The sequence below is a fragment of the Canis aureus genome, chromosome 35 (assembly GCF_053574225.1).
Source record: "Canis aureus isolate CA01 chromosome 35, VMU_Caureus_v.1.0, whole genome shotgun sequence".
In the NCBI taxonomy this organism is placed as follows: domain Eukaryota; kingdom Metazoa; phylum Chordata; class Mammalia; order Carnivora; family Canidae; genus Canis; species Canis aureus.
Window position 1 is genome coordinate 25,145,642 of NC_135645.1, and position 26,699 is coordinate 25,172,340.

The 26,699-nt window shown below is 39.4% G+C and overlaps 1 long non-coding RNA gene across 7 annotated transcripts in view; it reads left to right on the forward strand.

Annotated features, from left to right (window-relative positions):
* Positions 1–1,272: 1,272 nt before the first annotated feature.
* LOC144305386 (uncharacterized) overlaps positions 1,273–26,699 on the forward strand; it is a 289,595-nt gene continuing 264,168 nt past the window's right edge. For 5 of the 7 annotated variants that reach the window (XR_013372409.1, XR_013372410.1, XR_013372412.1 and 2 more), the window contains exons 1-3: positions 1,293–1,333; positions 6,056–6,094; positions 21,837–21,908. This is a non-coding gene — a long non-coding RNA (uncharacterized LOC144305386). Of the gene's footprint in view, positions 1,334–6,055; positions 6,095–21,836; positions 21,909–26,699 lie in introns of all 7 variants that reach the window. The other 2 variants (XR_013372407.1, XR_013372411.1) reach the window with 2 other exon arrangements.

Here is a 26,699-nt window from a genome sequence, read left to right on the forward strand (position 1 = left end):
CTGATGTGGCCATTTCTGTTTTTTGTCTGAGGGGTTGGAAAAAATCTTCCAGTATTCTGGGTCATTAGGAACACCACATGTGCTCGCAGGAGCATATGATAGCTTCCTGTTACAGAGTGCAATTCTGGGCAGGTGAAAATGGCCCCTACTGTATTTGTGTGCAACAAGGATTATGGTTTGTTGCTGCATTAAGGAGACATAAAAGGAAGAGAAAAGCCACTGGCGTGACAAGCACCTTCTCTCTTCCTGCACTGCTTCTCCTCTTATCAACTCGCCTCCAAAAATTCTGGGCACAAAACAAAAGGGGGTAGACTGGCCCCTGCTGCTTGTGGAATCAGAATTGCTTCCTACATGGCTCCGTCAACTTTGATCAGTGCTGCCTCAGCTTTTAAATGCTTAAACCTTGCTTCTAAAATCTTGACTCCTTCCAACCATCACAGATGGGACTTAACCACCTTAAAATGCCATGCCCTATAACCCTGGGAATCGCCTCCTAAAGCTCAGCTATTCCTCTTGGGATTCTTATCTTTGACCATCCTGGCCACTAAGTGTTTCCCTCCAGGGGGCCGTCTCCCAGAAGGTAGGAGGTCCACAGCCTTTGGATCCAATCTGAAAGGGAAATTTCCCGGAAAGACTTTAAGGAAAGAAAATAAGCTGAGAAAGAGAAAAAAAATGACTCTAAGTGACAAAAGTAACCAGTTAACAATTCTGTGGTCACATAGATAGTTTTGGTCATAGACATTTAAAGAGAAATATCCTTCAGTTTACAAATGTCTGTGTGGATATGTATACGCACACGCGCGCGCGCGCGCACACACACACACACACACACACACACATATATATATATATAATTTTTTTTTTACAGGAAAGATCTTTGTGAATTTTTGAAATATTTCTCTTTTAATTATTTGGTCATCAATCATTAATCCAGAAAGTTAAAATACACGTGAAGGCAAAAGTAATTGATTTATTTTTCCTAGGACATCCAATTTTCATTTCCTATTTATTGGTTTATGTGCAAATCACTTTGCTGGGTACTCTGCTGGGTGGGCTGGATAATGGGGAGAGGCCAGGATACTGCTGATTCCTACCCTAAGGAACTACATTAAAGGAAGAGAAGAATAGCTCACTTAAAACAGATTGGGTCTAAATTACAGTAGCTCCCACCCCCTCTCAGTTACCTGCACTCCGCTTCTGTCTGGAAGGGGTGATCCTTCCACTGACTTATTTTTAGGTCGTTAGTAGCATAATGCTACATCACAATGCCTGGGTCATTCACCTCGCTTCATCTCCTGTAGGCATCTTCTCATCTCACGTCCTCCCAGGAAGGGTGAGTGAATACAATACAATAAGATATTTTGAGAAAAAGAGACATGCTCACCTAACTATTGTGTTTTCAAACTATATCCATCTTTATTAAAGATACTTTTCATAAACAATCATGGTATTTCAGGCGGGACACAGGCAGACAACTAGTGAGGGTTTAATAACAAAATTCACTCCTCTGTGGAACTTAAGAAACACAACAGATGAACATAGGGAGAGGGAAGGAAAATAACATAAGGTGAAAATTGGGAGGCAAGCAAACCATAAGAGATGCTGAACTCTATGAAACAAATGGAGGATTGTGGAAGGGAGGTGGAGGGGGAAGGGGTAACTGGGCGATGGGCATTAAGGAGGGTGCTTGATGTTATGAGCACGGGGTGTTACATGCAACTGATGAATCGCTAAATTCTACTTCTGAAACTAATAGAAAGAGTATAGAACAACCTTCAAACTCCCTTCTTCAGTGGACTATCCAAATCAGAAAGACACTATAAAACCCAGTGATGTCTCCATGTGATACTCTGAACAGGGAACGTTTGAGGGTCGACAGTCCACATTTGGCGGGTCGTCCAACATTTCGCAAGCCAACTTTGACTTCCAGGAAATGAAGTGGAAATGGCAGAGTTATCAGTCGGAAGGTCCCCTAAGCTAAGAAAAGAACCCTTTTGAGGGGTGACATCTCCATGTTGACACTGTGAAGTCCAGATTGCCTGGCACACTGGGAACCTTCTTTGGGGTCGGGCTCCCACAGGTCTCTGGGTGTAAGGGAGTCCAATCTACGCTGAAGGCAGAGAGGGAGAAGAGGACATACAACATGAATTTTCGTTTTCCACACCACAGGCGTTTGTGCCAAGGTGGTGAATGTGAATTGACATCCCTCCTCTGGGAACCAAGAGGAGGTTTCTCAAGACCAGAAAGGAAAGGTGTTCCCCATGCCCTGGATCAAATCAATCTAGCTTCAGAGATATGTTAGTGACATATGCCCTTCCCCCCAAACAACAATGAAGTGTTCTGGTGCTAATACAGCCTAAATTTTTTTTTTAAAACTACATTTTTGTAAAACTTGATAAAAAATAGAATTTCAAACTATAGTCATTGGAAGTACACAGTTATCCAAATTGCACTTGCCTCACTTGGCATCTCCACCATCAGCCTTCTGCGCATGAGCTGTTTTGGCATCTCTGTTTTGCAGGGTTATTCCCATCCTTGCCAGCCTCAACTGTCCCCCTTTTCCCTTTGGGTCCCTTCTCTCCCTGCTTTGAAGAGGCCATTTTAGGCTTGGGCTCTGGCTTTGGAGGAGTAGGTTTAGGAGACAACCTTGCAGATCTTGTCTGTGGCTCATCTCCTACCTTGGCTTTGCCTCCTCTAGCAACCCCTTTTCAGTCTTTCTCTTGGGCATTGTGGTGACAGTGGTGGATGTTGGCACTTGGACAGGGCATGTGGGCTTTGCTTAGTCTGGGGGTCATTCTCGCCTGTTCTTTACACTGCTCCACATACATTTTATTCTAGTATATTATAGTCATCCTTTTATCATTATTATTAATCTTCTCCTAATTTATAAATTAAACTTTATCATAAGTATGTATAGGAAAAATCATAGTATATGTGGAGTCTGATACTATTTGAGGTTTCAGACCCTCCCAACTGGGGGTCTTGGGAATTAACCCCCACAGATATGGAGGAACTACTGTATGTGCTAAGACCGTGAAAGTTCACAGACCACAGAGAAGGGAGAGAAGGTTCTGTAAAAGACATTGGCTTTTCTTGAGACCTAATAAAGTTCATGAAATTTCATTCATTTCATTGAGTTTTCAACACTCTCTCATTTTTTCTTACACTTCGGTCAAGAATGATTTTCAAATAAGGGTAATTGTGAAACATAAGATAGAACAATTTTGCTCCTTCAGCTGAATAGTGTCCTGAATGCCAGGCGATTGACAGAGACCTCTGATTGGTCAGGCTGGTGAGCTATCACTTGTGATCCTAGTTGAAGGGAAAAGAGGTTAGGACCCATGTTTCATTGAGGACCCGTCAGAACTCAAGCCAGGATTCTCAGAATCCATAGGATACCACGAGTATGATAGCTAAAGACCTCTGGCCAGATCATTTAGAGACCTCTAGAAAAGCAGAGACTTTCTCCGTTAGCCTCTTACATTTGGTGGGCTGTTTTTGGTATAAACAGAGGTATCCCAACAGTTGAGAAGACCTCTTAAAATTTGGCTTCCTCTCCTTTCAGTAGTTTGACTAAATTTTTATGTTTGTGTTTTAAATAACATATTAAAGGTGAGAAATCACTTGAACCACTAAACTAGAATTCAGCATAACTAGAGCTTACTGAAGTGATCCATATCATCCTTCATCCTGCCTCCAGAATGATTCCTCGGTTATTATAGATTCCATGCCTGTTAAAAAGGCGCTTGTTAGTTTTTAGGACTTCATGGCTATTTTTTTTTAAAGAGAAGTCCATGACTTCCCTTCAGCAAGAAAATGATAGAAAATTGGAATTGCCATTCATTTCTTAATTCTCAGACTCAATAAGAGAGGCAACTAGAATTGTCTTTCTCTTTTTCTATGTGCTTCTGGTGTGTGTGTGTGTGTGTGTGTGTACATACATACACCCCCAAAATTTTTTTTATGAGTAAAGGAAAGAATACCGGTCAAATATCGACATAAGACTATTTCAGGGAAAGATTTTTCTCTTTTTTCTTTGGGTGGGGGAATGCACATAAGTAGTCTTTTCTATAAATAAAAAGAATGCTTTAGGTCAATGACTTTGCTTCTACCTTCGTCTACCTCAGAGGAGAGGAGGACTTCCTGAGTACAAACATATTTTGTGGGGTCTTTGTTGAGGAAAAAAAAAAACAGTGGAAAGAATGGATACTTGGAAAATACATATTTCAAACAGTTGGACAGGGACAGCTGGTTCATTTTTTTCTTCCTGCCAAGCCATTTCCACTTACAATTCAAAAAACCACAGTTTGATATTGGATTTAGAACCAAGTTTTCAAAAAAAAAAAAAAAAACACATTGCCAGGGAACATGCATGGAATTCCCACTGATAATAGCATAAAACACAAAAGGATGGAGTCTGACCGCCCACGATGGTCTCTCCTTCTGGCATATCAGGCAACCCGCTAACAGCATTTCTTTGGACATACCAAACGTATCCCTCGATTGTAAGCTACTTGTGGATAGGCACTGGCTTGATTTATCTTTTACACAGCTCTGTAAATAACAGATACTCAATAATTATCTGTAAAACAGTGTATTTAAGACTACAATTTCAGTGAGACTCCTGTGTTGGCAGGGTCTGCTAAGAAGCAGATCTGCTTTAAAAAAAAAAAAAAAATACCAAGACAGAATTTAACTTGCAAGAAAATTTTCAGGGAAATGTCTGTGAGGAAAAAAAAAAAGGGAGAGGAAGTTGGGAAAGCCTGGGAGAGACTTCAGACTATAATGTAGGTATGACCCCAAATAAGGGAAGGAAGGAAGGAAGTTTGGGCAAAAATATCTTAGACTGAGGTGCAATTCTAAGAAGAGTTTAGTGAGGCCACTGAGGAATCTTCAAGTCAAAGTTGTTTACCAGAGCAATCTCCCACCTTCCAGGAAAGGGCCTGATTTTAGTGCCCCTGTTGCACTCACTCATTGATTGGGAGTAGCTGGTGGAAATTGTGACCTCAGAGTAAAGACAATAATGAGATTTCAGAATGCAGCCCTGGGACTCTTAGTCAATTCTGATCTCTGAAGGAGATCCAAGAGGCATATTTTTATGACCAACATAGGTAGGCCTTGGTAAAAATCTGAGCATCTATCCACTGATAAGTGAAATTTTTCTTCTTGGACAAGATCTATTGATGGTTGTAAAGATTAACTGAGATAATATATATAAAGGGTTTGGCACACCACATAGCGATTGCTTGATAAGAGGCAGTTCTTTTCTTATCATTAATGGTCTTACCTGTCAAGTTACCATGTACTGAATCGTGTTATGTACGAGACACAATATTGGGTACTTAACACGCAATAAAACATACCAGAGAGAGTACCTGTTTTGGTGATAGGATGAATTTCAAAACCAGAATGGGGCAGTTACCAGTTGTGTGACCACATTGGGAAAATTATTCACCATGACCAAGTAGGATTTATCCCTGGGACACAAGGCTGGTTCAACACCCGTAAAACAATCAATGTGATTCATCATATCAGCAAGAGAAAAACCAAGAACCATATGATCCTCTCATTGGATGCAGAGAAAGCATTTGACAAAATACACATTGAGCAAGTTATTGAAAGTCTCTGAGCCTCAGTTTCCACATCTCTAAGACAGATATAAGATGCCCATAACAGAGGATGGTGGATGGGTTAGAAGAAATAAAGTAGGAGTACCTGGTACGTGTGAGGAATGCCATGCACTGTTGTTATTATCATTTCCAAGCATCACAGAACCCTGCAAAATTATCAGCCCCGGGAGGCTGAGCTGTATGGATTGTACATCATGAGGGCTCTCCAGGGTTGCAAGGCTTGCTTTCAGGTTTGGCCAAAGGGAAGCCCTTGTAGGAAGCTGTCGAGGAGGATGACAACTCAGGGATATACTTCCTTGTCCCCTCCCCTGTGAGGCCTGGCTACATCCCTCTACCAAAACTCACAATTCTTCACAAGATAGTGGGCTTCACCCAACTCTCTCTCCTGCTGAATTCTAATAACTGCTTCCTCTCTTTTCTCTCAGGTCCACTGGCAGTGAGACCTCAGCTGTCACTGTCTCCAGGTTATTGCACTCTCCTTTGTAGCTCTCCTAAATCCACACGTTATTGAACAATCTTGCTGAAATACTTGCCTCTGAGTTATTCCACTTTGCATAGGTCTTCACTTTCTTGCTAGGACCACCAATGGACTTTAGTTCTTTTTCCTCAACCTTATATCCTCTCTCCATGAAATATGTAAGCATCCTTTTAGTTAAAAATAATAATCTCTTAAATAAGGAAGAGAAAGATGAAAAGAGTTGTGAAGGGGTCCCGTGTTTGGAATCTGGCACCAAGATAACTGGTCTGATTTATGAAAAAACGTACAAGTTCTTTCAAAGAAAATAGCCTTTGTAAACAACCATGCTAAGACTCAGGGAGAGTAGCGTAGACAGGAAACTCTACCCTTGACTGCTGGACCCCTGAATGATTTAGGGTGCATCCCTTAAATTCTCTGACCCTTAAATCAGAATGTAGGTAAATGTGTGGCTGAGCCCATGTTGGCTGTGACAATACTGGCCCACAAAATGCTATCTATGGAGGGAGATTCAATTTTTGGGCTCTTGGAAAGGTGCTTTAAAATTCTTGGTTGAAGGACAAATGTATCAAGGCAGATGGTTGTATCTTCTGTGTGTGCTTGGGATACACTTGGAAGGGTCTGCTGGCTGACATTGAGGACACTGCCAGACAAGATCAGAGTGATTCCTGGTGAGTTCTTTGGTGGATTTTGGGCTTGTAGAGGAAATGTTGTGCCCAGGAAAGGTTTGCCTATTTTTCTAGCTGGAAGGAAGCCTAGCAGCCTCAGAATAAAATAGAAATCAGTGGTCCTAGGTAGGAAAACGTTATTAAAGACAAGAGTGGAAAATCAGACACCATCAGACACATCAGCATGAATGTGAAAGCTCCAGCCAGCAGACAATTTCAGACAGATTTGCAGAAAATTTTTCAAGAACTTCTCAGATGGATTCTGTGTCTTTTCGGACCTCAAGGAGCAGACAAGGGGTCCATATGGTACCTATGGACTTGAAACAAATGACCTGTTCTCACTCTCTACTTTTTTGGCATCGAGAACAAGCAAGGAGAGCTCTCTCCCTGGGTGGGAGATGTTTTCTTAATGGTTAAAGGGAAAGTTTTGGCTCCTGATTTGGAAGCGGCCACACACCACCCTCATTAATTATGTTTTAAAGGATGTGAGTGAAACTTTATAATTGAAGAGAAATTAGATTGGCTTTCTTTTTGCTGGGGGAAAGAAACTCAGAGTGCTCAGCAGCTGAAACAATAGACGCCAGGAATTAGAGGAGAGCAACAATAAAATCTGACTGAGCTGTGAATGGGACAAAGTTTTCCTTGCTCCTTCGTATACCCCTGGTTGCTTCATCCCCTGCTGTCTTCCACACATCATTTAGGCATCCTCTGTGGCTTGACTTTATGCTGCTATTAATCTCCTTTTTGAAAGAAGTCACAGACTACAGAGCTCCATACACTTTGTCATCATCACCGTCTAGTCACTCTCTTTCATCTTAGGTGCCAAGAACACCAAGTATAAGGTCCTTTCTGGAAAAATACAAGACCATGTAGGTATGTGTGGGTAACCCCCTTTGCCATGGAAGTTGTACTCAGAAATATAGGATTTGGAGCAGATGTTCTTGTTAAATGTTTACTAGCTTTGCTGTTTGGGCAAGTCTCTGCCTTTCTGAGGGTATTGTTAAAACTCAACAATAGTGGGGCTATTGTTAAAACTCAACCTTGAATTATTGTTGAAATGAGTAAATGAGACGTATGTAGATATACTCTGTGAACTGTAATTTGTTAGGCAAATGTTAGTTGTAATTAATATGATCAATGAGAAAAATACTTTCATTCCAATTGGTCTGTTTCCACATTGTCTTTTGATACAGTAATCACTTTGGGGAATTGGCCTTTGTGAAATTGGTCTGCTCCTATTAATTAAGCATCTGTCTTGTTCAAGGCCTTGTGCTACATGCTCTGGCAGATAAAAAGGTGACTAGCACATGGTTCTTGCTCTCTTGGATCATACAAACTAGTCAGAGATTTAAGACACTCAAAAGTAGTTTTCTCACCACAACTTGTTTTTTCACTTTATGTGGCCCTCATGGTGGTGCGATCCTGAAGAACTCTTTCCCCTCTTTCCCCTATTCTTAGAGTAGTAGTTGGAGGAATTCTGTTCTTTTAGGCAATAGAAATGAACTCTGGCTGAGGTGAGCAAAAATGAGAATTTGGGTGGGACATTAAGACAATTGGAGTCAGGAGGTGTTTTGGTAGGTTCCCTAAGAGCAGAGCCTGATGCTGGAATTGAGGTGCCCGTGGTTTATTGAGAGGTTGCTTTTCAGGAAAACTTGTAGAAACTGAGGGAAATGGTATAGGTAAGAACAAAGATCTATGCAAGGATATGGTCTTAGGTAAAGTCTAGCTAGGAGGTGTATATTTTAGGCAAGGAGGCTGAACTTTCATACCTCCCTATCAGTCCGTCATTGGCTGCTTTGGAGTAGGGGATATTGAAACCTCACAGGCATTTCCAAATGAGATATTCCAGTCGGGCAAGGGCAATGTTCTGGAGAAAGTTGCAGGTACAAACTGTTAGATGCAGCACACACCGAGGCTGGGTAGTAGAAACACTAGCTGTTAAAGGGGACATACATGGGGTACTACTGTGTCTACCATAGGAGGGCAAGAAGGTAAGAAAAAGTCATGACCCAGAGTGCTCCTAGGGATATAGTGAGATTCAGTATCAAAATGAGTTATCATGGTATTAGAATGAATGAGCACCAACACCTTTCCCATTACTGGAATACTCTCCTTAAATTCAAAGTCCAAAATGTGGGGCTCTTACCGGATATTAGAATAGAGAAGTTCCCTTTTTTCTGTGGGTCACTGATCTGGGAACGTGCAAAATAGGAATTGAAGTAAATCTATCTATAGTAGGAAAAAATGAGACCACTCTCCCCAGACCTGCCAGGGGACCAAGCTGGGAGATGGAGTCTGAGATCTAAATCTTCAGGCATGGCTTCACCCAAGATGAAGGCAGCATTATTCCTTAATTTCCCAGTTCACCAAAAAGCTCCCTTTTGGCTTAAACTACCATTTATATCACTTGGAATCAAATGGTTTGTGGAACGCAGAACATCTTGGCACTCTGAAGTTACTCCTGTGAATGTTATGTTGCATAGCAAAAGGGACTTTACAAATATAATTAAGGGTACTAATCCAGCTAGATTTACAATAAGGAGATTAGGCCTGCCCCCAGATAATTCAGGATAATCTAACCACATAAACCCTAAAAAGCAAAGATCTTTCTCTGCCTGCTACCAGAAGAGTAAGTCAGAGATCTCAGGTGCTGTTGTTGGATTGAAGATGAAAGGGCCACATGTCAAGGAAATGAGAATCCTAGTCCTACGTCAGCGGGGAAATGATTTCTACATCAAAGTGGAATCTTCCCCCAGAACTTCTAGATTAAATCCTAGCCCAGCTAACACCTTGATTTCTGCTTTCTGATCCCTGAGTAGAGATGCCTTGGGAGACATTATGCTTGGACTTCTGACCTATGGAACTGCAAGATAGCAAGTATTGTGTTAAGCCACGGAATTTGTGGTTATTTGTTACAGCAGCAATAGAAAGCTAATACATGGGCCAAATGAGTGATACTTTTTCATTCAGTAACATTCATGGTGCCCCTGCCTTGAGAGTAAATGTCTAGAGCCACATGGACCAAACACTAAATATGAAAGATAAGAAATCATGCAAGGCTCTTCTGGAGGCTTTATGGCCTATTGATAAAGAACGTTTGCTCCAATGGTAAGGACCACGTTTTATTTGTGTGTCTTGGGAAAACTTCTGGCACACAGTAGGTAGCAACTACTATTCTATTAAACTCAATGGTTTTACAATACTGTTGGCTCAACAGTACACAGTACAAGGGAGTAAAAAACTAAGGACTTTATTGTGTATTGGAAATCATGCTTTAAAGAATATTTTATGGTTCCTGGTTTGACTTTCAATTTATATTATAGGTGAAGATGAAAAAAATCTATTGAATGTATAGGTTTTTTCCCCCTCCCTTAAAATATAGAATTTCTACTTTGGTTCTGGAACTAAGATTAACTGTGAGTCTTTATGGCTCCTGATTCAAATGCCCCAATTATCAGCGCATGATTCTGGTGTAAGGCTGGGAACAGATTTAAATATCAGCAAACTCAGCTTCTCAAAAATCGAATATAATTATACGTAACTAGTGCTTTTACCTTAGTGTGACTCATAGTGGTGTCTAATCTGGTTACCAATATTTGTTCTCCTGTAATTGTTCCAGATTGTGTAGGGTGTCCTGGTCCTGCCTGTGCATTTTGATGCTCTAGAATACAGTTCACACTCATCCTGGGCAGGTGTCTGAAGCCTGCCTCCTCACTCTTTTGATCTCTACTAGTTCCAGTTATCAGTTCCTCTCCTAGGGCTGGTTTTGGGAACTTGAAAACAACTGGTCCTGTACACTTCACACTATCTCCAAACTCTCCTAACTGGCTTACTTCTCCTCCTTTTACTGCCTGTCTCTCATTTGAGAATGGAGATGCACCTTACATGACCCCAAGCTCTCTTTCCTTATGGTTCCTGTACTTGTGAGGAAATATCCAAGTGTTCATAAATTTTTGTATCCTTCCATAGGCTAGCTAATGACAATTTCATAATTAAGAGCTGTCAGAGTTTAGGATTTCAATAACTTTGGTCCATGTAACATACCTGGGCAAAACCAAACAAATAAAACAATTATTTTATCATGATTGATTCTGTTTTTATAGATGAGCCATTCTTGAAGTACTGCTGTCCTTGGATTCGTAGCTTTGCATCTGGAAAGGGGCAATAGTATTAAGTTAATAGTTTGGGTCTCTCTTTGACATATTCCCTTGAGAAGTGTTAAATTTTGCCATTATCTTGACAGTTCAAAAACTAGTCCTATGGTTGATATTTTACCAAAGAGATAAATGTAGAGGAATGTCACTTTTCTTTTAATTAGTTCTGTCAGTAGAAACTTGGCAAGAGATCATAGTAAGGAGATATTGGCCTTTAGGCATGTTCATATTTGCTTCTGTGATTTAGGATTATGATGACTTTCATGTATCCGTACAGTGACCCTGTCTGGTTTAGAGGTTCTGAAACTATGGTATCAAGCCTTTCCTATTCCTCCAGACAGAGACAGTAACATTCACCAAACACTGGAGGTTTTTTTTTTTTTTTTTTTTTTTTTTTTTAAAGATTTCATTTATTCATTCATGAGAGACAGAGGGCGGGGGAGAGAGAGAGAGAGAGAGAGAGAGAGAGAGAGAGACAGACAGACAGGCAGAGGGAGAAGCAGGCTCCATGCAGGGAGCCCGACATGGGACTCAATCCCAGGACTCCAGGATCACACCCCAGGCTGAACGGAGACGCCAAACCACTGAGCCACCCAGGGATCCCCAACACTGGAGTTTTGATCAGGTACAGTCACACAGCCATAAAAGACATTTAATTTTATATTAACCAGCTAATATTTATGACTTGAACTAATATTTAGGACTTGAAAAATTAATTTTTTAATTTTCATTTTTTGAAAATGCACAATTTGATGTGTTTTGTTTGTTTTTTTTTTAACCCTTCACTATGTTTTACATGATCAAAGGTATTGTTTTCAAACCTAAAATAAAGGGAGCTGGTTCTTTTTTCCTGTCTTATCAGAGAGTCTTTGAACACTATGGTTTTTTACTCTTCTGGTTCAAATTACTAGAATTCAGAAATTAACCTTGGCATTCTATTACTAGAAAAACCAATGAAGAGTTAGTTCCTTACTGATTTAAAAACATCTAATTTAAAAAAACTGCATGATGATTCCATGGAGGAAAGAAGGTAACAGATACGCTAGTTCGGCTAGGAGAATCAAGCTTAACAGTAATAACAGCTACTTTTTTAATTGAATTTCTTGTCTGCATCCAAAAATTTACGTGGATAATTTTACCTTTTGTTTCGTTAATATGGTGGGCCAGGTACTCAGGCAAACCCTCCACTGAAAACCACTAAAAAATACTCTGTAATGGTGCTTAAAAACAACAATGAGCAGGTGATAAAGTCAGGAATTATCAGGCTAAAATCAAGGCAGGTGAAGATAGAAATCCAGAGAGCTAAGTGACCTCTGAATTTTAGTTTTGTCTTGATGATATTTACTGAACCTAGTAACCTTCAGCTCAGCTTCCTCATAGAGTTACAAGACAGGAAACAAAACTCAGGTGTGAAGTCTGGTAAAGGAGTCTCAGAAAGCTGAGACAGGAGCACTTTGCCCTCTGTATAAAGGTGAGCTGGAAAAATGCTACCCCCCCCCCCACTTAGAGACAAAGCATGGAGCATATGAAAAAGATTAAGAGGCACAAAAGAGACAGATATCTGCTACAAGATTAATTTGAGTTTCATAAAGAGATAATAAAGAGAACGGGGAAAATTATCCAGAATTGAAAGATGCATAAAAGCCAATGAATCCAAAGCAGATATTAAAGAAGAAACATGCACGGAAACACATTAGCTTGAAACCAGAGAACACGAAAGACAAAATCAGAAGGAACAAATGGATCGCTAACAAGGGATGGTTGACAGCTGATTTCTAATAGCAATAATGAAAGCCAGAAGCCAGTAAAATGGTATTTTTAGTTTGCCAAGAAGAAATAATTGCCCATGAGGAGTTATGTTTTTAGTGTGCAGATATTTAATTTTCTATAAATGGAAGCATATATAATGCCTTTTAAAGTCATTTTTTTAAATTAAACTTTAATTTTCATGTGATTATAGATTCACATGCAGTTGTAAGAAATACTAGATCCCATATATATTTTTACTTTGTTTATCCCAATGGTAACATTGGGATAAGACTGGATGATAAAAGGAAGATGGAAAAATGTATCAGGCAAAGTCTAGCCAAAAGAAAGATACTATACTTATTTTTAATATCACACAAAATATGCTTTAAAGCATAAAACATAATCTCTTCCCCTAGTAATAGAACATTTAATTTACTGGGAAAATATAATAATTTAAAATTTGTGTGTACCTAATGACATAGCTCAAAATAAATAAAACAAAAATTGACTTAACTAATAAATTCACAACTGTAGAAGATTTTAATACACCTGTCAGATGATACAGATAGGACATCAGTAAGAAAAATGAATATTTAAACAATATTATTTAAAATCATGTCCAAATGGGCATATATAAATCATGCCCATGCAATGCATAATATGATTTCTGTATAAGAACCCAAAGGACATTTGCATAAATTGACCATATAGCAAGTCTAAATAATTTTCAAAGTTCTGTATTGTTCCTTGAACACAGTACAGTTAAGCTAGAAATCAATAACCAAAAGATAACCAGTGAGACTCCATATATAGAGAAATTAAGAAATACATTTACATGGGGCACCTGGCTGGCTCAGTCAATAAAGCATCTGACTCTTGATTTTGGCTCAGGTCATGTTCTCAGGGTTGTGGGACTGAGGCCTGCCTGGGGCTCTGAGCTGAATATGGAGACTGCTTATGAATCTCTCCCTCTCCCTCTGTTGCTCACTCTGCCACCTCCTACCCTCTCCTTTTCTGAAAAATAAAATAAGAGGAAAGGTATTGCTGCAGAGCTACTCCCTCTATTAAAAATATATATTTAAGTAAATCACAAGTCAAAGAAAATACAATGAAGCTAGAAAACATTTAGGATGGAGTAATAATGAAAGTACTGCTATAAAAACTTATGCCGACAAAGCAGGAGTTAGAAGAAATTTTAGCTCTTGATTGTTATATCAAAACAAAAACACAGATTGAAAACCCAATAAATGATATATTCAGAGGATAGGAAAAGAAGAGCAGAATATATGCAAAGAATCTGCAAGAAAGGAAATAACAAAGATCTGGGCCAAAATTAATGTAATGGAAAAGAAGCATTTAGTAAAAAGAATGAACAAAAAATTTAGTTGTTTGGAAAGTCTAATAAAATTGACAAAATTTTGTCAAGATTAATCAAGAAAAAAAGAACTGTTGCAACTAAATGATGTGAGGAAGGTAATTGTAATCGCCAGCAGTAGGAGATAATAAAAGGATAGTATGAAAACTTCATGCCAGTTAACTTGAAAATTTATATGAAATGGATAAATTCCTAGGAAAATGTAACAACGAAACTGAGTCAAGAAGAAATAGAACACATGAAAAGTCATCTAACCACTAATGAAATTGACTCCAGGCCTTAGATGGTTTGACCATGGAGCCTAACCAAACATTCACAGAAAATATACTTCCAATTTTACAGGAACTATTCCAAAATAGAGTAAAAGAGGGAGCATTTTCCAATTCATTTTATGCTGCTCATGTAACCTTGACACCCAAAACCTGATGTGAACAATGGAAGAAGGAAAAATTGTCAGTGAATCTCATTCAGGAGCATAGATACAATAATTAGCAAAACTAATTCAGCTATGTCTAAAAAAAAATAATACATCATAGATGTTTAGTTCTGTTTGTCCTAGAAATACAAGCTTTTTTAAAAATAGAAAAATCAGTGTTATTCTCCACATTAACAATTCAACAAAAAAAATAATGTTGCTGTATTAATACATATTGAAGAATATTTGGATAGAACTCAACATCCATTCATTAAAAAAAACCTCTCCGTACTAGAAATAAAAAAGGAATTTGTCATCCTTTAATTAAATTGAATTTTTAAAAAGTCTGCAGCACAAAATGAAATTCAAATAAAACACTGAAAATTTTCCCTTCAATATTAGGAATAAGACAAGTGTACCTATTTTTATAATTCTATTCAATGTTGTACTGAAGGCTCTTGCTAGCACAGAAAGTAAAATTGAAAAAAGGGCATTGGGATAGCAAAGTACTAAGTGAAAGTCATTAACAGTTAATGATAATTTGCATAGAGGATAAAACTATAGATAAACTATTAAAATGAATAAACCCTAGCAAGTTTGCTGTATATAAGTTTAATTGCATTAACAAGAGAAAGATTCCACTTATAGTAGCATAAAAATATAACCTATTTAAGAAGAATAAAATATCTAAAAGGGCTTTTTTTTTTTGGAGTAAGTTATACATGTTCTCTAATTTTTATAGCAGCTCAGCAAGGGTACTAATATCATCCATCAAAGAGGTAAAGCATCTTACACGGATGCCACGTATGTGGGAAGTGGAAGTGGAGGGGGAGGGAAATGAACCTAGGCTTTCGGACTCTAAGATCTGTGTCTTCCCCCCCCCCCCCCCAATATAGTAGCTCCTGATTTGGGGCTTTCCCAGATGCGCTCAGCTCTACATGACTGCTAGGCCTTGGCTGCCCAACCCACTTCCTGGCTACAGAACAGTGACGACTTGTGTCATCTCCGGGTTCTTAAACACCGGCTCCCATAATCATCCCTTCATCTCAGGTTATTTCAGGCTCCCTTGGGGATAAGATTGGGTGTCAGCATCTATTCCATGAGCAGGTGCCTCAGCAGCCTCAGCATGAGGTCTGACCTTACTGGAATAGATTATGCCCTGGAAGAACTGGATGACATAACCCAGAAATGTGGGGGACATTGAAATGGGGCAAATTTTAACCAACAGGAGAATACACATGGAAAGGAACTAGCTGTTAATAGTTTGCCTTCCTCCTTCACCCTCCACAGACAGCTCCATGCAGACATCCTGGAGATAGATGTCTGTCCTTTGGGACCGGGCAGCCATCTGTGATCTCCTATGAACCTGTGGCCAGCTTAGGAATGCACCATTTTATATGTGTTCTCCCTTTTTCCCTGACTTACTTTCCTTTCCTCTCCACTCTTGCCTTCCCAAGATAAAATTTCCAAAGCACTAAAGCTTTGCCTTGGAGTCTGACTTCCAGGGAACCTGGACTTTGACATTTATGAAGGTGCAACTTCTCCAAAACTCTAATAGGTGTCCCAGTCTATTAGTGGGCTATGAAATCATTTTCAGTACCTTGCTATCAGCATTTGAGAACATAATGAAATAGAAGAGAAGCAAAATATCAGAGTACATCATATAGTGAGGTCAAGTACCATTTCCTAAAACTGTTATTCCAGTTGCGTGTATATGGTTGAGGGTGTGAGTATGTATGTATTGAGTTGTGGTGTTAAATGTATGTTTTGCAGTGTGTCACAGTCAAGAAAGCGTGAAAGCCGCTGGTCTAGGCTAATGGGTACATAGGGTGGTAAGTTCACGTTATAAACATGACCTCTGGTTGCACTGTCACACATGTCCTGAGGAATTTTTTGGTGGCCTACACCTTACTTTAACAAATATTAAGATGTCAAAATAGCCTTCATATAATTTAGCTGTATAGGGTGAGCTTATATTTGTAAACTGCCATGTTAGAGGAAATATTTTGAAACATTTCCTTAAAGCTAGGTGGGATTCTGTGTTAAGAAAAATAAAGGAGATTATCTATAGAATGAAATTCAATGATGTCTAGATGTGTTTATGGTTACACAGGCAGATCCATTTTTCTAGTAATTGATATTCTGGGCAACTAGCACAATGTGCATCATATTTTTCCTTGATAATGATTACGTCTTTGAAATATATGCCTACTGTCAGTGCAATGACCTAATTGATCTCCTTGGAACATCCTGATTTGGAGAATGCTGGGGGTGGGGGGCAGTGGGAATACAAGTCTCAAAGTCATGCATGCACTTGCTGACTTTAAAAACAAATACCCCAAGCAGGTTTTATTTTGCAGTATGTGTACTGATTTAACGTGAAGATGTTAACTGAGAACAGCTGCTGAGTTGCACTTGGTTAAATATTCTGAGATAAAATATTCTGGCAAGACACATAAAAGAGAAAAACAAGAAAGTTTGTGAAGACACAGAACAATATTTAAGGTATGATCCAAAAATCAAAGTAATGGCAATGTTGTCCTAATTCCTCTATGACTCTACAAAATATTACTAGAGGAAGCCAATTTGAGTGGATTCACACACTGTTCAAAATTCAAGGACATGATATTAAGTTGCCAAGATCCTATTGAATTACATTTAATTTTATAATAATTTCTATGTAGCCAAAGGATAGACCTAGCTTTCTCACTTGGTAGTCATAACACAGTAATTTCTACAATTACTGCCAAGCCTACTGAGAATTTAATGCATTTGGAAGTCCCTGAGGAGAAATTTCAAAGTTCATTCTATCCACACCCAGATGGTTGGATTGTTAAAGCCTGGCAAACACAGAGAGGTTGTTCATTTTCCATGTAATTATTGTACAATAGTGAGTACCACTCTGTGTCTAGATAATAAAGGATTTGTAAGGCATTTGGCATATTTTTACTTATTCACATAAATTAGTGGTATGCTAAGTGAATTTAAAGAATGATGTTTAAGGGGAAGGATGAACACCATTTCACTCTTGGAGAGCTATTTTGGAAGCTACGCCTTGACCAGAGGAAATTTAATTCCATATTCATTCTTCTTGCTCTGAAATCAATAGTAACAAAGGCCAGGTATCATAGGAAGGGAGTACATTTTGCAGAAGCAGCCCTGACCTAGGACAGCAGGTCTGCTAGTAATCTTCACCTCTGTGCAGAAGTCCCTTTGTGGTCAGCTTATGTGGTGTGCTTGTTGGTCACCTTTGCGGCTGATCACCTTCATCTTTGCGATGTAGTGGTTCAGTTTCTCCTATTAAAGGTCTACAATTTGTCTTTCTGCCCCCCAACTTTGGGATTGGTCATGAGACTTATTTTGGCCAATAGTATCAGGAGCCAAAGCCAGTGTGCCAGGTGCAGGCTTGGGCCTTAAGAAGATGTATCCACTTGCTTTCCTGTGCTTCAGCTATATTCATCAGAAGAACATTCCCAGACTACTGCCAGTCCCAGGAGTGTGTTGAGAGACATGTGGAACAGAACTGTCCAGCCAAGTCCAATCTGAATTTGCTAACCTTCCATCAACTTGCATTGCATGAGCTAAATCAGTGCTTATTGTTGTATGTCCATGATGTTTTGTGAGTTGGTTATGTAGCATTATTGTAGTATCAGTTGACTGACCCTCCAAATCCACTTAGGATTTTCAAGAAATTTCTTAGCCCTGTCAGATTTTGGAAACTTATGTTTTGTGGATGAAATGAGAGATTAAATTAGAGCTCTGGTTTGGATCTTGAGCTCTAAATCCCTGTGTCTCCTCTTTCTGAGGTTCATAGGAACTTCAAACAACAGTTAAGTCTGGCAGAGTATCAGTTGACATCTAGACACTTATAATTCTAAAATAAATGTGTTCAGCTGCTCTGGCCAAGACTTGGTCTATAGTCAGTTTCCATTGGGTGTACCTTGACTCGTTCCTGCCCTCCCTATGTCTGAACTTACAGATGAGCTCATGTGGGAACCCAAATGAGTTGTAAGAACATTCAAAGACATCATTTCCTCAAGGAATTTTGACATATGTAGAAGTTATCATTGGGTTCTGGAAAATATTGGCACGATTAGCATAATTCCTATAGGAGAAACTTTTTCCCCTAGGTAGTATTTCTGGAATTGTCTAGGAGCAGGGCCTAAAAATCTAGGATCACAATCACTATGTTTTACAGTCCCTACTTCATAATAAGTTCATGATATCTCACAGAGGAAACTCACATGTGAATGTGCCATATCTTGTCCGACCACAGATATGCTGCTTCAGTAAAAGTACATGGAAAGGGAGACCCTTCTCCATCTCTTGAATCCTCTATAGCTGACAGCCTGCCGACCTTTCCTATGACCCTTTTTACCTCAACTTTCCCATTAAGCAGAAGTGGGTGAGTTTAGTGGTGGGACTGAATATGTCCTGGAGTCACAAAGGTACCTCTTGAATACCTGCAGAACATTCACATCTCTCTTAATTTGATTTGACACATTGGAGCATAAAATAAGCTCTCATCAGCACGAAAATGTATAGATATTAAACTAGAGTAATTTCATTGTTACAGATCTCTGCAAATTCCAGACTCAGGATGGAAAAACACTATCACATTCATCATCCAGTTGACTGCCTTGAGACTGATATGCTCATAAAAATTCATATTCCTTGCCAGTACTTAGAGTACTCTCTTGAACACAGGTTCTCTAAGGGTAAGATACTGGCTGTCCTCAGGGGAAGAGGTTTTTCCAGTGATGACCCAAAGACAGCTAAGCATATGCCACTGTACCCTTTACCACTGTGGACTAATTCAATCAGGCCCTAGTCTGAGGATGAGAGATCAGTTCAGTTCTACCCCTAGAAGATGAATCCAGTAGTTTTCAAACTACAGACTACTTCAGATTCACCTCATAGGACGTTTGATAAAAAGTAATTCTAGTGCCCCACTCTAGGAGGTGTATTGAATTAGTATCTTTGGATAGAGGATCTAGAATATGCTTTAAAATTTATTTTTCAAAGTTTTACTTCTTAGAGATGAGAATGCCAGAGACCATCTAAAATATCCACCAAAACATGGGATATGTCCTGATACATGCTCAAATAACTCTAGAAATGCCAGTTTAAGCTTCTAAGGTTTGCCCTACCAGTACTGGAGCTGGATATCCAGTCCTCTTGGAAGTTTATAGAAGCATCAGCAGAACTTGTTGAGGCCCTAGAAGCAGTGAGGTAGGTATTCCAGGAGGTCAGCCCAGCGGATTTAACTCAGACTGAGATGAACTCTGAAACACTGATGCAGACATTATTATTTTCCCACCCTTTCCATAATTGTAAGTGTACCCAAGCAACCATCTGAGACTTATTAGATTAACAAACAGCAGTGGAGAGTCGTTGATTTGCATATGCCAGTTGAAGCCTGGATCATTCATTTCCTGTTTCTACTGACTCTGTTTATCTACCATTAGACCTTGAGAACGCTGAAAATATTATAGCAGATAAACTTAACAGTTCAACCAGACTCTGATATTAAGTCACAGTAAGGATGGGAGATTGGAGAACCTCCCAGCTTCGGACTATCGCCCTGCAGTAAAACCACAAGTGGGAAACGGGCTGGGAGGCCCCAGGGAAAGGAGCTGTCCCGAGTTTTGGTGCTGACTGCCCACAGCATGTTTGCCCTACAGGGAACAGGAGGAAGTGTGTTAATAAGCTGGTAGTCTTGGTGAGTCCTGTCTAGAGACCTCTTGAGGACAAAAGAGAGAGGAGAAGAAAGGAATGGAGAGGAACAGCCTAGATCTACATCTGAACTCGGTAAAGATGTTCAGTTTGGTGGCTGTGTTTCTAGCCCCTTTGCCTCTAATCAAGGGAAAATTCCAATACCTTCTTGACTATGTGAGGGAGACCAGATATAACCTGATCCTAGAATTTTTTTTTCCCCTATATCCAACAACCATTGAAAGAAAAAAATTTTTGAGAGGTCAGAACCATAATCAAAGGAAGTTTAGTTACAACTTTACAGTTTCAAGCTACTGTCCAATTTAAGAAGAGAAGGTGGAGGTTGTGCAAAAGGTTATAGGCACTGAGAGGTTTACAAAAAAGAAGGCCATGCCAGCATAATCTTTTGTGTCTCATCTGGAGCCACTAGTCATGTTGCTGCTAAGTAAACTCAGCCAAGCATATCCAGACTCATATCCTACATTGGTAGCCATCAAGTGCTAATCAGTGGAAAGAAAGTAAAAAACCTGCTGCTTATGGGGAAGGTCTCAATAAATCTTGCCATCTTATGGATGGTGCCCTGGAATAGATAGTGCCAGTCCTCTTTTGATTCTTTTTTTTTTTTTTTGAGGTCTGTAACTGTCTGATGTGTACCAAGTCATTTTCTCCACCAGTTAGACTTAAGATTCAGGGCATTAAAGGGAAGATCTCTTCCCTCATATCCTATAGTTGAAGCATTGCCTGCATGTCTATACACTGCTTTGAAGTTTTATTCTAAGAGAGCTGGACACTGGATTGCGTTTGTTTCGCCTAAAGATTCTTTCAGTCTTTCCTGGCTCTTGGCCTATTGTCTGATGTCCATTTATGTATGAATATTTCATGTGTAATAGCACATACTGCGTATACTGGGTGGTAAAGTTGACTTCTGCCTGTTATTATTGCTGTTGCTATATTCTCCTCTTCTAGCAACTGACTGATTCTCATCACAGTTTTAACTCCAATTTCTACAGACCTTTCAGAACCAAGAACTATGAGAAACAGGTTAATATAATGGTTAGGACAGACTCCAGAGCCACACTGTGCCTGGGTTTAGATTTTGTCTCTGACTCTGACTAGCTCTGTGTCCTTGAGTAATTTACCCACACTCTCTGTGCTTCCATTTATTTGTCTATAAGACAGAGATGGTAATAATGCATCGAACCTTGTAGGACTGTTTTGAGTATTAACTGAGATCCATTCTATGCAAACAAGCATAACACATGCCTTGTATACTAGTTACCTTACATGAAACATCTTTTTTTTTTATCCTCATAAGTATTTGAAGTGAGGCCATTATCCTCACTTGATAGTTAATGCCAGAAAAAATTAATACATTTTAAAGAAGAAACATCCACCAAATTGATGCCCTGATGCCAAACACTAACCTTTTAACATTGTATGACCTTGGATTATAAGCCAATTATCTCAATCCAGGCCTGTTTCTGCAACTCAGTTGGATTTGTAAACTTTTATCTCACCTAGCCCTGGTCCTCTCAGATCCCTGGTCAGCCCTGAGACTGTGCAATTTACTTGATTACAGCAGCATAGATAGAGGTCAGTGATCACAGCAGGAGTGAACACTGTAGAGCAATAATCCTTTTGTCTTTTTTGTCCAGCTCATTCAAAAAAGTAGTCACCTAGCCATGGTCTTGATTGTGTGGGACAAGTGGACTTCTACTTCACCCAAGGTAATCCAGATGGATATATGAAGGCGCCGTTTTGTGTGTATAGTGATGTTCTACTAGAAACGCAATGTGAGTGTGGATCAGCAAAATAGGTAAAAGAAATTTAATAGTGGAAGTTAAGGAGACCTTTCCTTTTGAAAGGGAAAAAAAATTCAACTTAGAATATACTGAGCCACTTTGAAAATATTCTATAAAGACTTATGTTAAGGCACAATGCAAGATGCTTCAATTAGGAAGCTCATTTTTAATTCAGAATAAAAATGAAAATAAATTATGAGAACATTTTCTTGCAATGAAATTTAAAGAACAGGGAGTGACATTTGAGTTTGGAAAAAAAACTGTAATGGGTGTGGTGTGTGTGTGTGTGTGTGTGTGTGTGTGTGTGTGTGTGTTACGGACTGAATATTTGTGTCTCCCCAAATTCTTATATTGAAATCCTACCTTCTAATGTGATGATACTAGCAGATGTGAATTTTGTCAAGTAACCAGGATTAATGATTATATCATGAGGATGGAGCCATCATGATTCATACCTTTATAAAAGAGACCCCCAGAGAGCTCCTTCACACCTTCCACCATGTGGAACAACCATATGAGAGGACCCAGCAAGAAGTCAGCAGTCTGGATCAGACACCCAACCACACTGGCACTCTGCCCTGACACTTCCTGGCTTCCAGAGCTGTGAGAGAGAAATGGTTGTTGTTTAAGCTACCCGGTTTGTGGTTTTGTGGTATTTTTGTTATAGCAGCTTGAAAGAACTAAGACAGTATAGGTGTATGTGTGGGTGTGGTTTGTTTTTTAACAACAAAGTGCGGTGAGAAGCCAATTTGAAAAAGGCAATGTTATGGTTCCTTTATCCCAAAGAAGGTCCAAAATTGCTAAACTATTTATAGTGCTTTTTTTGGATCTCTCACAGTGGAACTTATGTGTTTTAAGTGTTGAAGGAAAAAGGAAACCTTCAGACTACTCAAAGATTTGAATTGCAGTGTTATCTAAAACTGTACTTGAGAGAGAGATTTATAAAACAGTAAAAGGAATTAATTAAAACCTTCCATGAAAAAGCAGGCAGCTAAAATTAAAAACTACCATAGAGAATAAACAATAGAACTCTTCAGATTAAATGAGTGTTTCCAGTTCCTACACTCTCAAGCACTCTGCACATATAATTCCATCACTATTGCTATTATTATTGTTAGATAATTGCTTCAGTTTAACAAGTGATTAATCTTCTGGTCCTGTACAGGATGTATTACTGCATAATTAAATATCCTAATATGTACCAATGGTTGTTGGTTCAAAGTGCAGGTCTGTGTTATTTCATTATAAGTTCATGAATGGAAGAACTAATGCTTTTAGGTAACAAATGTTTTCCTTTTGAATTTGGAAAAAAATAATTTATTACTTTTTATATTTGCATCTCCGTGAAAAGCAACATTGATCTATTCCATCTTGATGTTCTCTTTGAAGTTTATAGGGCTGCTATAATATTGTTTAAAACACCTCGTGCGGCCTCTTTCCACATGTCTTTTTTGCTTGGAGCCACTCCTTACCCCTTAACTGTGCACGCCTGGTTCTGCCAATGTTACTATATATATAATATATATATATATTATATATATTATATATATACACACATGTATATATGTTATGTGTGTGTGTGTGTGTGTATATATATATATATATATATATTTTTTTTTTTTTTGCAACTGGATGACTGTTAATATTCTCTGATGTTATTCTCTTCTGTGCTGGTACCACACAGAGTATCTTGCTGGGAATCAGTCTCCTACAGATGATACTTCATCTCTTTACATTTCAGACACCTCTTTCTTCCCCATGTTCTCAGTGGATGACCTCGTTATTTCACTGGAGGGGGGGGACCCAATCAGAATAGGACTTGCTGTCTTTGGTGCCACCAAATCACATCTTCACCAGCACCCTGCCTTTCCTCCCTTCCAGATTAACTACATTTGCTCTGTTCCAAAGCTAAGATCTCCGCTTGTGTAGTGGAGCTCATCTTCTTTTGTCTAACCCGGACTTTTCTCTTGTAGGTATTACTGTTTCTGTCCATCAATTCCTCCCTTTCTAATGGATCTTCCTACGGCATACAGGCTTGCTGTAATGACTCTCACCTAAAAAATAACCCCAGACCTTCCTTTGATTCCCTCATCTCCAAATTATTCCTCATTTCTTCACACCTTTTATGGCAAATTACCTAGAAAGATAATCTATTCTTGTACCCTCCACTTCCTTTTCTCACCTCTCCTCTTGGACTCCTTCCAGCGAGGGGCATGTCTCTATCATGCCACTGACACTTGTTAAGTGTCACCAATGATCTGTGTGGACAAATACCATGATTAATTATCAGACCTCACCCTGATGTTTCAGGGACAACCAAAACAGTTTATTACTCCTTCCTTTTGAAACACAAAATCCTTCCCTTGCTTGGCTTCTAGGACACCTCAGTTTCTGGTTTTCCTTATTGTTAGGCTTTTTTTTTTTTTTTTTTTGACTGTACTACTTCATCTTAGTCCAGAGTCCTTTGTTGGTTCTTTTCCCACTACCACCCAGAAACACTGGAATGTCCCAGGCTCCTTGGACCCTATTAGTTCCCCATCAAGATTTATTCTTTGGAGGACATTGTAGTGTTCAGTGGTTTTCAATAGTATCTACTTATATCTCCAACCTTCATATCTTCCCCAAGCTCCATACACTTCAACTGCTTGCCCAACAGTATTTCCATTTGAAAGGCTAATACGTAGCTCAAATGTAACATGATCAAGACCGAATTCTCAATTTTTCCCACTGAATCTGTTTTTCCCTGGGAATTCACCACTACTCACCTGGAGGGCCTAAGACAAAAAACCTAGGAGCTTTGAGTTTTTTCTAAGTAATACCTATCCAACCTTGAAACTTTTTGTTACTTATCTTTTCAAAACATCACCTCATTCTACCCATTTCTCACTGTCTCTACTTCTGTTATCCCAATCCAAGCCACTGTCAGTTTCCCCCTCTATCTTACCGCTCAGGCTCCATTCATTTAGCAGACCCCTCTAGGACCTCGATAATGTTTCCAGGCACTATTCTTGGTGCTGATGTTGCAGCAATGAACAAGCTACATAAAAATCCCTGCTCTCAAAGAACATAAATTCTGCCGTGGGGAAGTGCCTTCTTATCTGACTCCTTGGTCTCTTTCTCTCTCCCTCTCTTCAGTCTGTTCACATAACAGAATAACCTGTTGAAAAAAATCTAAGATCAAGTTGTTCCCCTGCTGAAAGCCCTCTAGTGGCCTCTCTGACTTCACCCCTATGGTTCCCTTTCACTTAGTCCAGGCATACACCCCTTCCCTGCCCTACCCCCAAGCACACTAAGCTCATTCCAGCTTTCTGGACTTTGTACATGCTGTTCTCTTTGCCTGGAAATTTCTTCCCTCAGCTGTTTGTGTGGCTGATACCCTAACTCCATTCAGAATTTGCTCAAATAGCACCGCTGAGGGTTTCCCCAGTCACCCTCTCTTAGATAGCTGCCCCTTCTCTATCCCTTGACCTTTGTTTATTTTCTCTGAAGCATTTGCCACTATCTGACATGATATTATATGTTTATTTGCTTATCTGAATTTTGTTATCTCTCCTGCTAGAATGTAAGCTAATGGAGGTAAAAGATTTACTCTCTGTTGTTCCTTGTTCTTTTTCCAGCACTTAAGACATGGATTGTCATATTTTGGGCATTGAAAAAATAGTTGATGTGTAAATGAATTAAGGAGTGCAAAAATTTCTATGTCGCAATGGGAGAAAAACCCACTAAATTTGGTGTCAAGAGACCTGGGTTATAATCCTGATTCTGTCATTGAGTAGCTATGAGACATTTGGCAAGTCATTTTGATCTCCTTGGGTCTTAGTCACTGTCCAAGGAGAAGTTTGGACCGTGAGCCTTAAGATCCCATTTCTAACATTCTCAAATTCTGTGTGCATGGTATCTTCACATGAGGGAACAACTCCTGTGCTTCAGGACTGATGGCATTTTTTTCTAGAGCTCCTGGGAAGTAGACACTGGGATTTTTCTTTTCTCTGTATCCTGTCAGGGTTGAAATTCCTGCCAGGAGGGAAGTCACAGCATTTGCATCTGCACAAACATTCAGTCAAGTACCTCCCACAAGTTGCCTACTGAAAGGAAGGAGCCAGAGTAGGGAATATCACAAGGGAAGAGAGTCAATGGTGCTTTGATCAGAAAGTTCATTACATTTGCTTTCGATCACAATGCATACTCACTCAGGTCTGTAATCACTTACTCTGTTAGGCAAAAAATCCTAGTTGGGAAAAAAATAACATGTGTGCACAACTCCATCTGTGTGAGACCCTGCCAGAAACATTTATGAATCACTCGTCTCCTGATAGACAACTTGCTTTCCTAGTTTGCAATCATATTTCCCACAGATGTTGCCTTTGAATTAGCCATTGTCTCATTTGGTTTTTGAATGCTTTCTCCTATTTGAGATGTAATATGGCCAATCCTACCTACTATCAAAGTTGGCAGTCCCTGTTCAACATTAAAGGGAGGAGACATTTGGGGCAAGCCAGGGAGCTGGAATCCTGGATCAGGGATAGATGCTTCTCCACAAGTTTAGAGTTTGGTATTTCTCAAGTCCTGGCGTCAGGGATGTTTACTCTCAGGTTATGCAAAGTTCCAGCTTGGGTTCTGGAAAAAATGAGCTGACAACATTGTCTGAAAGAAGTTTCTTGTTAATTCCTGGGGACATCTTGCTTTCATTAGACCATAGCTATTGTCATATGTCTA